The sequence below is a fragment of the Notamacropus eugenii genome, chromosome 3, assembly GCF_028372415.1.
Source record: "Notamacropus eugenii isolate mMacEug1 chromosome 3, mMacEug1.pri_v2, whole genome shotgun sequence".
NCBI classification, from domain to species: domain Eukaryota; kingdom Metazoa; phylum Chordata; class Mammalia; order Diprotodontia; family Macropodidae; genus Notamacropus; species Notamacropus eugenii.
Genome location: NC_092874.1, coordinates 417,247,798 through 417,260,920, shown reverse-complemented (window position 1 = coordinate 417,260,920; position 13,123 = coordinate 417,247,798). Strand labels below are relative to the sequence as shown.

Here is a 13,123-nt window from a genome sequence, read left to right as displayed (position 1 = left end):
TGACTCAATTTATTATGGCTCTTTGGAAAACTGATAAATGAGAATCTCAAGCTTCATGATCACAGTTCTTTAGCTCACACATGTAGATAAGCTAGTCTGGTGGACTGATGCTATTTTATGTTTTCAAGTCAATTTACTGGGTTATTTTGTTCCAACCTAAATTTCAGTAAATATAGCATTAGAATTGGGAGTATGCCTGAGCTCTGTTATCAAAAATGTTATACTATAATTTAATGACAAATGTGGGTCATTAGCAATGTTGGACAATTCTCTCAGACCCTCAACACTGAATTTGCTTCCATGTAAGCTTAGAGCTTGTGTAGTGGCCCCTGGATAACATATAACCTGATCCTTCTTAGAGTTTATATTTCCATCTTATATTGCTTTATTTACATTCTGTAAGCTTACCATTAGGACTTTAAAGCAATGCTTTTTAAAATTATGGATCTCAGAGCTACTATCTTAAAACCTCAAGGACTCTCCTTTAAAAACATTCAACCTTCCATGACTTGGTGAAATATTTGTTTACTCAAACTATATGTAACCCTAGGTTTTTCTGGCCATGCTTAGTTTGATAATATGGAGGAAACCTGAAAGGCCTGTGGAATGAGTTTGCTTAAGATGGAGGCCTCTGTGTCCTGTCATCTCCTACAACTTGGGTCTGTGTAGCATCCTTTGATTGGCTACCTGCAGCATGAAAACTGGCAAGACTGAACTAGTCACTTTCTCGTTTCTACTCTACTCCCCTGCTGCTCTTTCCTACTGCTTCCAGGGGGCAAAGATCCCAGATCACTCACTCATGAACTGAATTGTTGAAGGGGGAAGGGCATTGCCCTCACTCCTCATTTTTTTGTTTTAATCTTGCCCCAGAGAAATGGTCCCTGGGGTATTAGGTTCTATGTTATTTTTCCTCCTCAGTTTAAGGTACCACTGGACCTGGGAGATGGAGTCCTGGTGACCTTGGAGTCAGCATTGGAGGGCGGATATTTCAGGCAGCTAGCCTAGCAATTAAGTCTAAGCAAGTCAGATTCCCCAGGATTTGAGCCAGATGAGGTTATGCAGAAGGATCTTGAACTCTACTTTATAAGAATTGAACCGATCATCTGACTCTAATTCCCTTCTTCTCCCCAGATACTGAGGTGGTAAAAAGGATATGTATATGAGGTAGGGGGTAGGGTGTTGTCTCCCTTGTGTTGGGGAAGTTTTATATTTGTGTTTATACTTTTTGTAATAAATATTTCTGTTTATAAGACATTCTGATGGTTTGTAGTTAAATGGAACTGGGATACAGAAGACCACTCCCCTATCACTGAGCAAACACCAGTAAGGACTAGAGCCGTTGACAGAGAGCTTAGGTATACATCAAATTTCATTAAGAGTACCAGAGAACTTGTGCGGGGGATAAGTGTATAGCTTATTTTGCCTTTAGACAGGGAGGACAAGAGCATCTTTTGTTGCATATGTATTTCATGATTTTATAGATGATAATTTTATCCTCTTTTAGTCATTACTTACCTAGATGTATGGGAGCTAGGAAATGTTGTAGATAGAATGCTGGGCCTAGCGTCAGGAGACTCATCTTTGAGAGTTCAAATCTGTCTTCATATACTTATTAGCTGTGTAATCCTAGGCAGGTCACTTAACTCTGTCTCAATTCCTTATATGTAAAATGAGCTGGACAAGGAAATGGCAAACTACTCACGTGTCTCTGCCAAGAAAACCCTAAACAGAATCACAGAGAGCTGGACAAAATTAAAAAATGACTTAACAATAACAGCCAAGATGTATACATGCTAATATCTTTAAAAGGCTTAGAGCCAGATAGAACCTTAGGGATAATACTGAAAAATAAATAGCACAACATGAAACTTTAATGTTTTCAAAGGGCTTTAGAAATATTTTCTTATTTGATCTTCACCACAACTCTGGAATGTAAGAATTACTATTTGTATTTTATAGATGAGGAAACTAAGATAGGCAGAGGCTAAGTGACTTTTACAAGGTCACCTTGCTACTAAGTATCTGAGGCCAAATTTTAATTCAGATTTTCTAAGTCCAAGGCTAGTGCTAGTGCTCTATTATACATTCCCAAACTGATCCTTTACTATTTTTCAATTCAGTTCAATAAATGTTAATGTGGCATATGCTGGGATTAGAAAGAAAAATAAAATGTTAACAGCTTCTTCCCTCCAGGAACTTGAATGTTATTGGAATGATACTATTTTATTGTCAATCACCCAATCCATGTTTATTAAAAAATCTACTGTGTTTCAGGTAATGTGCTAAGTGTGGCAGACAATTTTTTTTAAGACTTGAATTTATTTATTTTTGGTTTTCAACTTTCATTTCCACAAGCTTTCGAGATCCATATTTTCTCCTCATCTTTCATCTCCCCCAACCCCAGGATGGCATGAATGTTGATTATCCCTTCCCCCTGTCTACTCTCACTTTTAGCATTCCCCCACTCTTATCCCATTTACTTTCTTGAAGGGCAAAATAGATTTTTGTACCCCATAGCCTGTATATCTTATTTCAAAGGTGCACGTACAAACAATTTTTAACATTTGTTTTCATAATATTGAGTTCCAAATTCTCTTCCTTCTTCCCTCCCTACCCTCTTCCATTGAAAAGTCAAGTAATTCAATATATGTTATACATGTGTAGTTATGTAAAACACTTCCATAATAGTCATGTTGTGAAAGAGCAACTATATTTCCATCCATCTTATCTCCCCCACAATTATTCTATTTTCTCCTTTGACCCTGTCCCTTTTCCAAAATGTTTGCTTCTGACTACCCCTTTCCCCAACCTGCCCTCCTTTCTATTATCCTCCACCCTTATCCCCTTCCCCCCCTTCTTTCCTGTAAGGTAAGATGCCCAATTGAGTGTGTATATTATTCCCTCCCCAAGACAAATTTGATGAGAGTAAAGTTCACTCATTCCCTCTCACCTCACACCCTTCCCTTCCATTGCAAAACCTTTTTCTTGCATCTTTTATGTGAGATAATTTACCTCATTTTATCTCTCCTTTTCCCTTTCTCCCAATATATTCTGTCATCCCTTAATTTCATTTTCTAGATATCATCCCTTCATATTCAACTCACCCTGTAATTTCTATCTATCTATCTATCTATCTATCTATCTATCTATCTATCTATCTATCTATCTATCTATCTATCTATCTATCTATCTATCAATCCATCTGTTTGTCTGTCTGTCTGTCTGTTCATCTATCTATTTCCTCCAATCACCCTAATATTGAGAAAGGTTTCATGAGTTACAAATATCATCTTTTCATTTAGAAATGTAAACAGTTCAATTTTAATAAGTCTCTTACGATTTCTCTTTTCTGTTTACCTTTTCATGCTTCTCTTGAGTCTTGTATTTGAAAGTCAATTTTTTTACTCAGCTCTGGTCTTTTCTTCAAGAATGCTTGAAAGTCTTCTATTTCGTTGAAGTTCCATTTTTTTCCCCTGAAGAATTATACTCAGTTTTTCTAGGTAGGGGATTCTTGGTTTTAATCCTAGGTCCTCTGATCTCTGGAATATGATATTTCATGCCCTTCGATCCCTTAATGTAGAACTGACTAGATCTTCTGTCATCCTAATTGTATTTCCATAATATTTTAATTGTCTTTTTCTGGCTGCTTGCAATATTTTCTCCTTGATCTGAGAGCTCTGAAATTGACTACAATATTCCTAGTAGTTTTCCTCTTGGAATTTGTTTCAGGAGGTGATCAGTGGATTCTTTCCACTTCTATTTTACCCTCTGCTTCTATAATATCAGAGTAGATTTCCTTGATTATTTCTTGAAAGATGATGCCTAGACTTATTTTTTATCATGGCTTTCAGGTAGTCTAATAATTTTTAAATTATCTCCCCTGGCTCTGTTTTCTAAGTCAGTGTTTCTTTTTTTTCCAATGAGATATTTCACATTGTTTTCTATTTTTTTCAATCTTTTGGTTCTATTTAATAATTTCTTGATTTTTCATAACGTCATTAGCTTCCATTTGCTTCATTCTAATTTTGAAGGAATTATTTTCTTCAGTGTGTTTTTTGACCTCCTTTTCCATCTGGTCAATTCTGCTTTTAAATGATTCTTCTTCTCATTGGCTCTTGGACTTCTTTTGCTATTTGGGTTAGTCTATTTTTAAAGTTTTGCTTTCTTCAGTATATTTTGGCTCCCCTTTTGCAACCTGCTGACTTGATTTTCATGATTTTCTTGAATCAATATAATTTGTCCTCCCAGTTTTTCCTCTACTTCTTTTATTTGAGCTTCAAAATCTTTTTTTAGTTCTTCCATGACCTATGACCAATTCATATTTCTCTTGGAGGCTTTTGATGTAGGGGCTTTTCATGGATTATGTATCAGCCACTAGATCTCCCATCATTTGTGGGCCCAGAGTTCCAGAAGCAGCCTCTACCACTGCTGCTTCTGTTGCTGCTGTTGCCACTGCTGGCTACCACTGCCATCACCCCTGCTGCCCTGGGATTGGGGTTGGACTTGGCCAGGTCATGCCCTCCTCTTTCACTCAAGTTCCACACAGTTTTCCCATTGACCTTTTTGGCATTTGTGTGTTGAGAAGTCAGGAAACTACCACAGCTGCCAACGATTCAGTCCCCTGAGGTCTGCTCTGGCCCATCTATGCTGGTGCTGCCCACACTGGACTGTGTTCTGCTCCCTGCTGGGTGTGAAAGATGCTTCTTGTTGCCCTTCCAGGTTGTCTTGGGCTGGGCATTTGCTTTACTCTATTATTTTGTGGGTTCTGTAGCTCTAGAATTTGTTGACAGTAATTTTTACAGGTATTTGGAGGGCCTTGGGGGAAACCAAGGGAAGTCCCTGCTTTTACTACACCTCATTGTACCAGATTACTTTTAAAAATAGAAGCAAAAGACAGTCCCTGCCACCAGGGAATCTAACAATCTAAGCAAACAAATATATTCAAATAAACTATATACAAGACAAGTGTTAAAAGGTGTGATTTAAGTTGGGAATTTCAGGAAGTGAGGGAAGCCAATAAGTAGAGATGAGGAGGTGGGAACATTCTAGATATAGAGAAAAGCCAAGAGATATAGTGTCTTGTTTGGGAAATGGTAAGGATTTCAGTGTCACCGGATCAAAATATGTGTGATAGATAGTAATATGGGAAAAGCTTGGAAAGGTGAAAGAGAGATTGTTCATAAAGACTTTGAAACAAAATAGAGGATTTCACATTTGATCCTGGAAAAGAAATAGGGAGTCACTTAGGTTTATTGAGTAGGGGCATGACTTGGTTTGACCTGCACTTTGGGACTGAGATGATGTTGTTGCCTTTGAAAACAACATTTATTTGTTAGAAGGATGGGAGGGTTTGGGCAAAAGATGACTAACTTTTGTACACATTGTGTTTAAAATGTCTATTGGACATCCAGTTCAAGATTTATAAGGTAAATGGAAAAGTGAGATTCAGATTCAGGAGAAAAGTTAGGACAAGATGGGTGGATATGAGAATAATCAGATTATCAAGTGAAGTAGAATAGAGAAAGACAGTGAGAACACCTAAGACAGAATCCTATGGGTCCTCTGCAATTAGAGGGTATGACTGGAATGAGGATGTAGTAAAGGAAACTAAGAAAAAATGGTTTGATACGTAGAAGGATGAACAAGAGAGAGTCATATTCTGAAACCCTAGTGAGACTAGAGGGCATTATCATGGAGAAAAAGGTAATCAGCAGTGTCAAAAGATCAAGAAATATCAAGAAGAATAAGATTGAGAAAAAGCCATTTGATTTGTACATTTAAGGGATCGTGAGTAAATTTAGAGTGTTCAATCATTATTATATATACGTGGGAGCAATAGGCTATTTTGATATACTAGTGATCCTTAGATGTCCTTTCCAGGGGATAATTTAGACATGAAAGTCCATCACTTTTTTATTTCCTAAATTCATTACTTTTTCCTTGACCATTCACATGGCATTGGGAACTTTTTCTATTAACCTGTTCTTTTACTGCTCAGAAGACAATGATTCACTCTGGAAATGAGGGGATTTCACTATGTGTTCTGTCTTAAGGATCACTGGAAATAATGTTTAAATAATAATAATCTCAGCTTTGGCAAAGAGACTTGCACTGTTAATTTCCTCTTTTGAGGAAAATGTCCATTTTTGTTTAATTGTTTTTCTTGTCTCCAAACCAGTTTTCTACCTACAAGCGAAAATTTCCTCCTAATTCCATTGTCTGTAGAACTACTTTTGCTTTCTTTTTTCTAAAATTGTACTGTGGTTTTTGAGGAAGAATCTTTTTAAAATTAATGCTGATGATTTTTAATTACATCCATAGGTTCCCTCTCTACAGCATTAAATTCTACTTCTAATATTAACAAAACATGATTTCTATTTCAAATCCTATGTCATGCTCCCAGATTGACTACATTTGTTTACATGTTAAGTGATCTTTATTAGAATTCTTGATTCTCCTTACCTAGAAGAGAGGAAACCTCAAAAGGTTTGTAATTATCAGAGTTTCATATGAAATCCTTCTTATTGTATGGGAATCAATCCCAATGTTTAATCATTTTCATCTAAAGAAAGGAAAGGATTGCAGTTTGGAAATCACTTTGGAAAATGCATATGTAATTGTGTTGCATTTCTACAGTAGGTTTCTCCTGATACTTCTCTTTCATCTCCTCCCCCCCCACTCACAAAGAATAAAAAGGTAATTTTTTTGCTTAACACATATATTTTCTATTGACCATCCCTAAAATAAGCTTTTTAATAAAGGGGATAATTTCATTTTATAAAAATCCATTTAGTTGAATTGAAATGAATTGGTTGACTTTGTTAATTGTTATTTACTAGAAATGCTATTTTCTTTGTGTATAGTTTTTACTTGATGGAGACTGAATTTGGTTTCCATGAAGCTGTCAATTTATATCCATAACAATTAGAGAAAAATAAGCAATATACAGTCAATTGTATCATTTAAAAATTCTATCAGGCTTAAGTGTCAGATTGTTGCCCTTATCTGTCAAAGTGAGAAAGTTTCTAAGAAGTTTGAACATTTATTTTGTTACCAATGGGAAGTCCTAATTATTTCTCTAGGCAAGATTTTTCAAAAAAAAAAAATTAAATCTAATGAATCCTTTCTAGAACTTTGTTTCAAGCTCTGACACTGGTAACAGAAGACTACAAAAGGACCATCAATATTAACACACTAAGCCATGTAATGTTGTTAGTAATAATGAAATAAACTTTTTTACCTGGTAGATAGCAACTGCCACTTACATTGACTAAGGAGAAAACAGAAGAACTTTGACTTGCAATAACAGAACAGTGAAGCATTTTATCTGTGCCAAGATAAAAGAATGATTTCCTTTCCGTAATGATAACACTGTCTACTGATACAACAATGAGTAGATATAGGCTGACTGCAGACATGGTTCCTGTCAGATCTACTGAACTCACTCAGAAAATATGGCAGTAATTGTAAGCCAAAGTACTAACTGGAGAAGAGGATAAAAGACACTCCAGGTTTATCGAGTGGAAATGTTGTTTTTCTATGAGAGGGTGAATTCACAAAGAAAATATTGCCCTATGGCCCCCTTAATATGACAGACAATGTCTTGGTATCATTTGGCTCTAAATTCAAATATAAACTTAATTTAATTTCAGAACTTGGGTTCATCTCTATGACAGGAAAAATAACTCAGATATTTGACACACTGAAACAAGGGTATTATCCTATCACAAATGCACTTTAATTCTTTGTGTCCAGGAGAAGATATAAAGCCAGTATTATCAGAGTAGAACAGGGGTTCTCAAATTTTATTTTTGCTTCATGTATCCAGTTCATAGTCTATTGAAGCCTATGAAACCCTTCTCTGAAAAAAAAAATTGCATGAAATAAATACATTAAAAAGTAAAGCAATTGTATTAAAATATAGCTATCAAAGTATTAAAAAATACACATGATCCAGATTAAGAAGCTGTAATAACAGTATATTGTTGACAGTTGTTATTTTTCTATTGGCAATAACTGGATTTAATCTTTATTTGATAATACCAAAAAAATCCTTTAATATTTATCATATATAATAACTGTCTAACAGATGAAACAGTGAACCTCAGTTTCCTTACCAATAAGGGAGGGATGAAAGTATGGTATCTTTTTTCAGAAGGATGGTGTTAGGAAAGTGCTTTTTAAATCACCCAGTGAGGTCCTTTTACAGGTTTCTTGCCAGTCAAATCTGTTCAGAAGACCAAGTTTGGTTAAATAGTAAGCTTTAAATCTATGATTTTGTGATTAGAAGTTCAGTGTTCTATCCATCTTACAATTCTGTCTGAAAGGTAAAGAAAAATTTAAAATTTGAGGAGAATTAAATTATTTTAAAATTGTCTAAAATGTGAAAAATAAAATATATTTTAAATATTTATAGAAGTGATACTCCTTAGCTGACTAGTTAAAGAAAAATAGAAGTCATAGTTAATAATAATAATTCTAACAAATAGGACCAAAATAAAGGCATCGGCAGAAACCAGTATATGTAATTCTATATTTGAAAAACAGAGAATTTAATATGATTGACATGTCTATAAAACACACAAATTTATAAAACATAAAACTGAGACTTTAAGACATAAAAACTCTCAAAAAGAAATTGAATCAACCATAGATAAACCTGGACAAGCAAAATAAAAATAAAGGTCAGAGGTCAGATGGAATACAAGGAATTCTACCAAACCTTGTAAAGATACTTAATACCTATAATGCAAAAAAGAGTTTTCAAAAAGTTAAACAGAAAGGACTTTATCAAATTATTTATCTGTGGAAAAAAAATTATCTTGATATACATACCAGGAGTGACAAAGCAGAGAATTATGTTTATAGACTAGCCTCACTATTAAATATTGATAAAATTAAAACACCATAGCCAAAATTAATTTGCTGAGACAAATTATTGTTATATTCATAACAGGAAGGAATCTGAAAAAGAAATCATGATCAAATATCTCATTTAATCATATAAACATGAAATATAACACAATAAATATGAAACTGAAGGGGGAAACCCTCTAACAATGTTCCTACTTGGGGCAGCAGAGCCAAGATGGCGGAGTAGAAAGACGCACATACACTACCTCCGAACCCACTGCCCATAAAATACCTGTAAAAAAAAGAACCACTGGCAAGCAGAAACCACAGAATGGAGTGGACGAGATTTCTGCTCCAGAGAGCCTCAAAACTTCTCTCAAAAGGTCCCTTGCACCCCGGACACGGAGCAGAGCCCAACCCTGCCTCAGTGGCACAGCGCTGAAAGGAGCAGGTCCGACCAGGTTTCAGGGACAGAATCTTCAGCAGCTGCATGGGTCCCTCCACCCACAGGTGACAAGGATTGGTGAGAGGGTCTCTTTGGTGGGTTGAGAGGGTAGTGGGGTGCCCCCATAACTCAGCCCCCCTCGGGAGGCAGCAGTGGAGGCAGGAGCAGACCAGGGCTCCCCAAGCAGGCAGGACCCTTGATCCATTGTTGAAGGTCTCTGCATAAACCCCCTGAGGGAAGTGAGCCCATGAGGCAGCTCTGCCCTGACCTGAGCACCTGAACTTAATCTCACACTGAACAGCAGCCCTGCCCCCGCCCAAAGCCCTGAGGCTGGAAAGCAGCATTTGAATCTCAGACCCCAAGTGCTGGCTGGGAGGATCAGGAGGCGAGGTGGGGGTGGAGAGGACACTCAGAAGTCAAGTCACTGGCCAGGAAAATGCCTAGAAAAGGGAAAAATAATAACACTATAGAAGGTTACTTTCTTGGTGAACAGGCATTTCCTCCCTTCCTTTCTGATGAGGAAGAACAATGCTTCCCACCAGGGAAAAACACAGAAGTCAAGGCTTCTGTATCCCAGCCCACCCAATGGGCTCAGGCCATGGAATAGCTGAAAATCAAGTTAGAGAGGTGAAGGAAAAACTGGGAAGAGAAATGAGAGAGATGAAAGAAAAGCATGAAAAGCAGATCAGCTCCCTGCTAAAGGAGACCCCAAAAAATGCTGAAGAAAATAACACCTTGAAAAATAAGCTAACTCAATTGGCAAAAGAGGTTAAAAATGCCAATGAGGAGAAGAATGCTTTCAAAAGCAGAATTAGCCAAATGGAAAAGGAGATTCAAAAGCTCACTGAAGAAAATAGTTCTTTCAAAATTAGAATGGAACAGATGGAGGCTAATGACTTCATGAGAAACCAAGAAATCAAAAACCAAACCAAAAGAATGAAAAAATGGAAGATAATGTGAAATATCTCATTGGAAAAACAAATGACCTGGAGAATAGATCCAGGAGAGACAATTTAAAAATTATGGGCCGACCTGAAAGCCATGATCAAAACAAGAGCCTAGACATCATCTTTCATGAAATTATCAAGGAAAACTGCCCTGAGATTCTAGGACCAGAGGGCAAAATAAATATTCAAGGAATCCACAGATCACCGCCTGAAAGAGATCCAAAAAGAGAAACTCCTAGAAACATTGTGGCCAAATTCCAGAGTTCCCAGGTCAAGGAGAAAATATTGCAAGCAGCTAGAAAGAAACAATTCAAGTATTGTGGAAATACAATCAGGATAACACAAGACCTAGCAGCTTCCACATTAAGGGATTGAAGGGCATGGAATAGGATATTCCAGAAGTCAAAGGAACTAGGACTAAAATCAAGAATCACCTACCCAGCAAAACTGAGTATAATACTTCAGGGGAAAAATTGGTCTTTCAATGAAATAGAGGACTTTCAAGCATTCTTGATAAAAAGACCAGAGCTGAAAAGAAAATTTGACTTTCAAACACAAGAATGAAGAGAAGCACGAAAAGGTGAACAGCAGAGAGACGTCATAAGGGACTTACTAAAGTTGAACTGTTTACATTCCTACATGGAAAGATAATATTTGCAACTCTTGAAACTTTTCAGTATCTGGGTACTGGGTGGGATTACACGCACACACATGCACACACACATGGACACACACATAGAGACAGAGTGCACAGAGTGAATTGAAGAGGATGTGATCATATCTTAAAAAAATGAAATCAAGCAGTGAGAGAGAAATATATTGGGAGGAGAAAGGGAGAAAGGGAATGGGGCAAATTATCTCTCGTAAAAGAGGCAAGCAAAAGACTTATTAGTGGAGGAATAAAGAGGGGAGGTGAGAGAAAAACATGAAGTTTACTCTCATCACATTCTACTAAAGGAAGGAATAAAATGCACACTCATTTTGGTATGAAAACCTATCTTACAATACAGGAGAGTGGGGGAGAAGGGGATAAGCAGGGTGAGGGGGATGATAGAAGGGAGGGCAGTGGGAGGAGGGAACAATTTGAAGTCAACACTCTTGGGGAGGTACAGGATCAAAAGAAAGAGTAGAAGAAATGGGGGGCACGATAAGATGGAGGGAAATATAGCTAGTCTTACACAACACGACTACTATGGACATCATTTGCAAAATTACACAGATGTGGCTTATATTGAATTGCTTGCCTTTTCAAAGGGAATGAGTGGAGATGGAAAGAGGAAGAGAAGTTCAAACTCAAAGTTTTAAGAACAACTGTTGAGTACTGTTCTTGCAACTAGGAAATAAGAAATACAGGTTATGGGGTATAGAAAGTTATCTTGACCTACAGGACAACAGAGAAGATGGGGATAAGGGAAGGGAGGGATGTTAGAAGAGAGGGCAGATTGTTGATAAGGGTAATTAGAATGCTCGGCATTTTGGGGTGGGGGGAGGGGAGAAATGGGGAGAAAATTTTGAATCCCAAATTTTGTGGAAATGAATGTAGAAAACTTAAATAAATAAATTTAAATTAAAAAAAAAAACAACACTATCCACCTCCAGATAAGGAACTGGTGAACTTTGCATATAAATTAAAGTATAATTGTTTTCTCTGTATTTATTTAGTGTGCTTTGCAGCATGACTAACATGGAAATATCTGTTGCATCATTTCACTTCTATAATTGATATGGTGGTGCTTGCTTTTTCAGTGGGTGGGGAAAGATTGGAAGGAGAGAAAGAACTTAGAACTTGGTTTTTTTAAAAGAATGTTAAAAATAAGCAATGATTTTTTTTTCTTTCAAATATAATGGATTATCATTTTACAAGGAGAAATTATTATAGTGAATATACTTGACAATAGTGGTGCCTAGTCCCTTCAGAAAGCTTAGGAGGCCTTATGTTTCTACCCGCATGGGCCTTTTACAAAAGCAGAATGGAGGATTCTGATTAGTGATTTCATGAATATTTCTGATTGTATTACTGTGTATTGCCAGAAAATCTAACTGGTTACAAAACTAGAACTGTGCATATAAAAGAATAAAATACAAATACAAATGATAGTAAGAGGGAAACTCACCCTTGCCCCACAGCTCCCCACACACACTTAATGATCAAAGCAAAGACTACTCTATGCCTCTGGTAGAGAGAGAAATATTGTCTCAGAGGCCTACTGTCCTCCACCCCAGAAAACATGAAGCCATGTATTTAATCGCTGTCTACTTTTCTTCCTCTATTCTGATTCATTTTTCTCTTTGCAATAATACATATTTTATTTTCCCTTATTATACATAAAAACATTTTCAAAATTTTTTTTTTTAAGTTTTAAGTTCTAAATTCTATCTTTTCTTTCTTCCCTCTTACTTCTCCCTCAGATGGTAAGCAATCAGATACTTTGACTTTAGGTGAATCAGTGCTGAAGATGTTACAGACTAAACCTAAAACCTTGTAAGTTTCAAATGGTTAGAAGAGCCACTGGAGGTATATGAAGCAAAATCAATATCAAGAGTCAGTTGTTAGCCAAGCCTGGGGAGAAGCACAGTGCTGAGGAGCTGGAGCCAGTTCAACAATGGATTCACCTGGGACCTGAAATGCCATGTCCTATAACTTGGGGGTGACTTGTCCAGTGACTACTCTGAATTTAGAAGTTAGCTTACTGAATAAATGCTTTGAAGTAATCACTGTAAGTCTGACTTTCTTCTTCCCTGGTTTCTGGTTCAGAGAGGGTGTTTTCTATTTAGATTTTTGCTATATGCTAAGGTTTACATCCCTTTGTAAAAGTGATTCCAATGTGTTACTTGATTCTGAGGAGTCAAAGGGTAAAATATATAATTCACTCATTAA

The 13,123-nt window shown here is 36.6% G+C and overlaps 1 long non-coding RNA gene across 1 annotated transcript in view; it reads left to right on the top strand.

Moving 5' to 3' along the window:
- The window catches only part of LOC140531731 (uncharacterized), a 43,587-nt gene extending 30,685 nt beyond the window's left edge, over positions 1 to 12,902 (top strand). The window contains exon 6 of the long non-coding RNA XR_011976413.1: positions 12,655 to 12,902. This is a non-coding gene — a long non-coding RNA (uncharacterized lncRNA). The remainder of the gene's footprint in view (positions 1 to 12,654) is intronic.
- Positions 12,903 to 13,123: the final 221 nt, after the last annotated feature.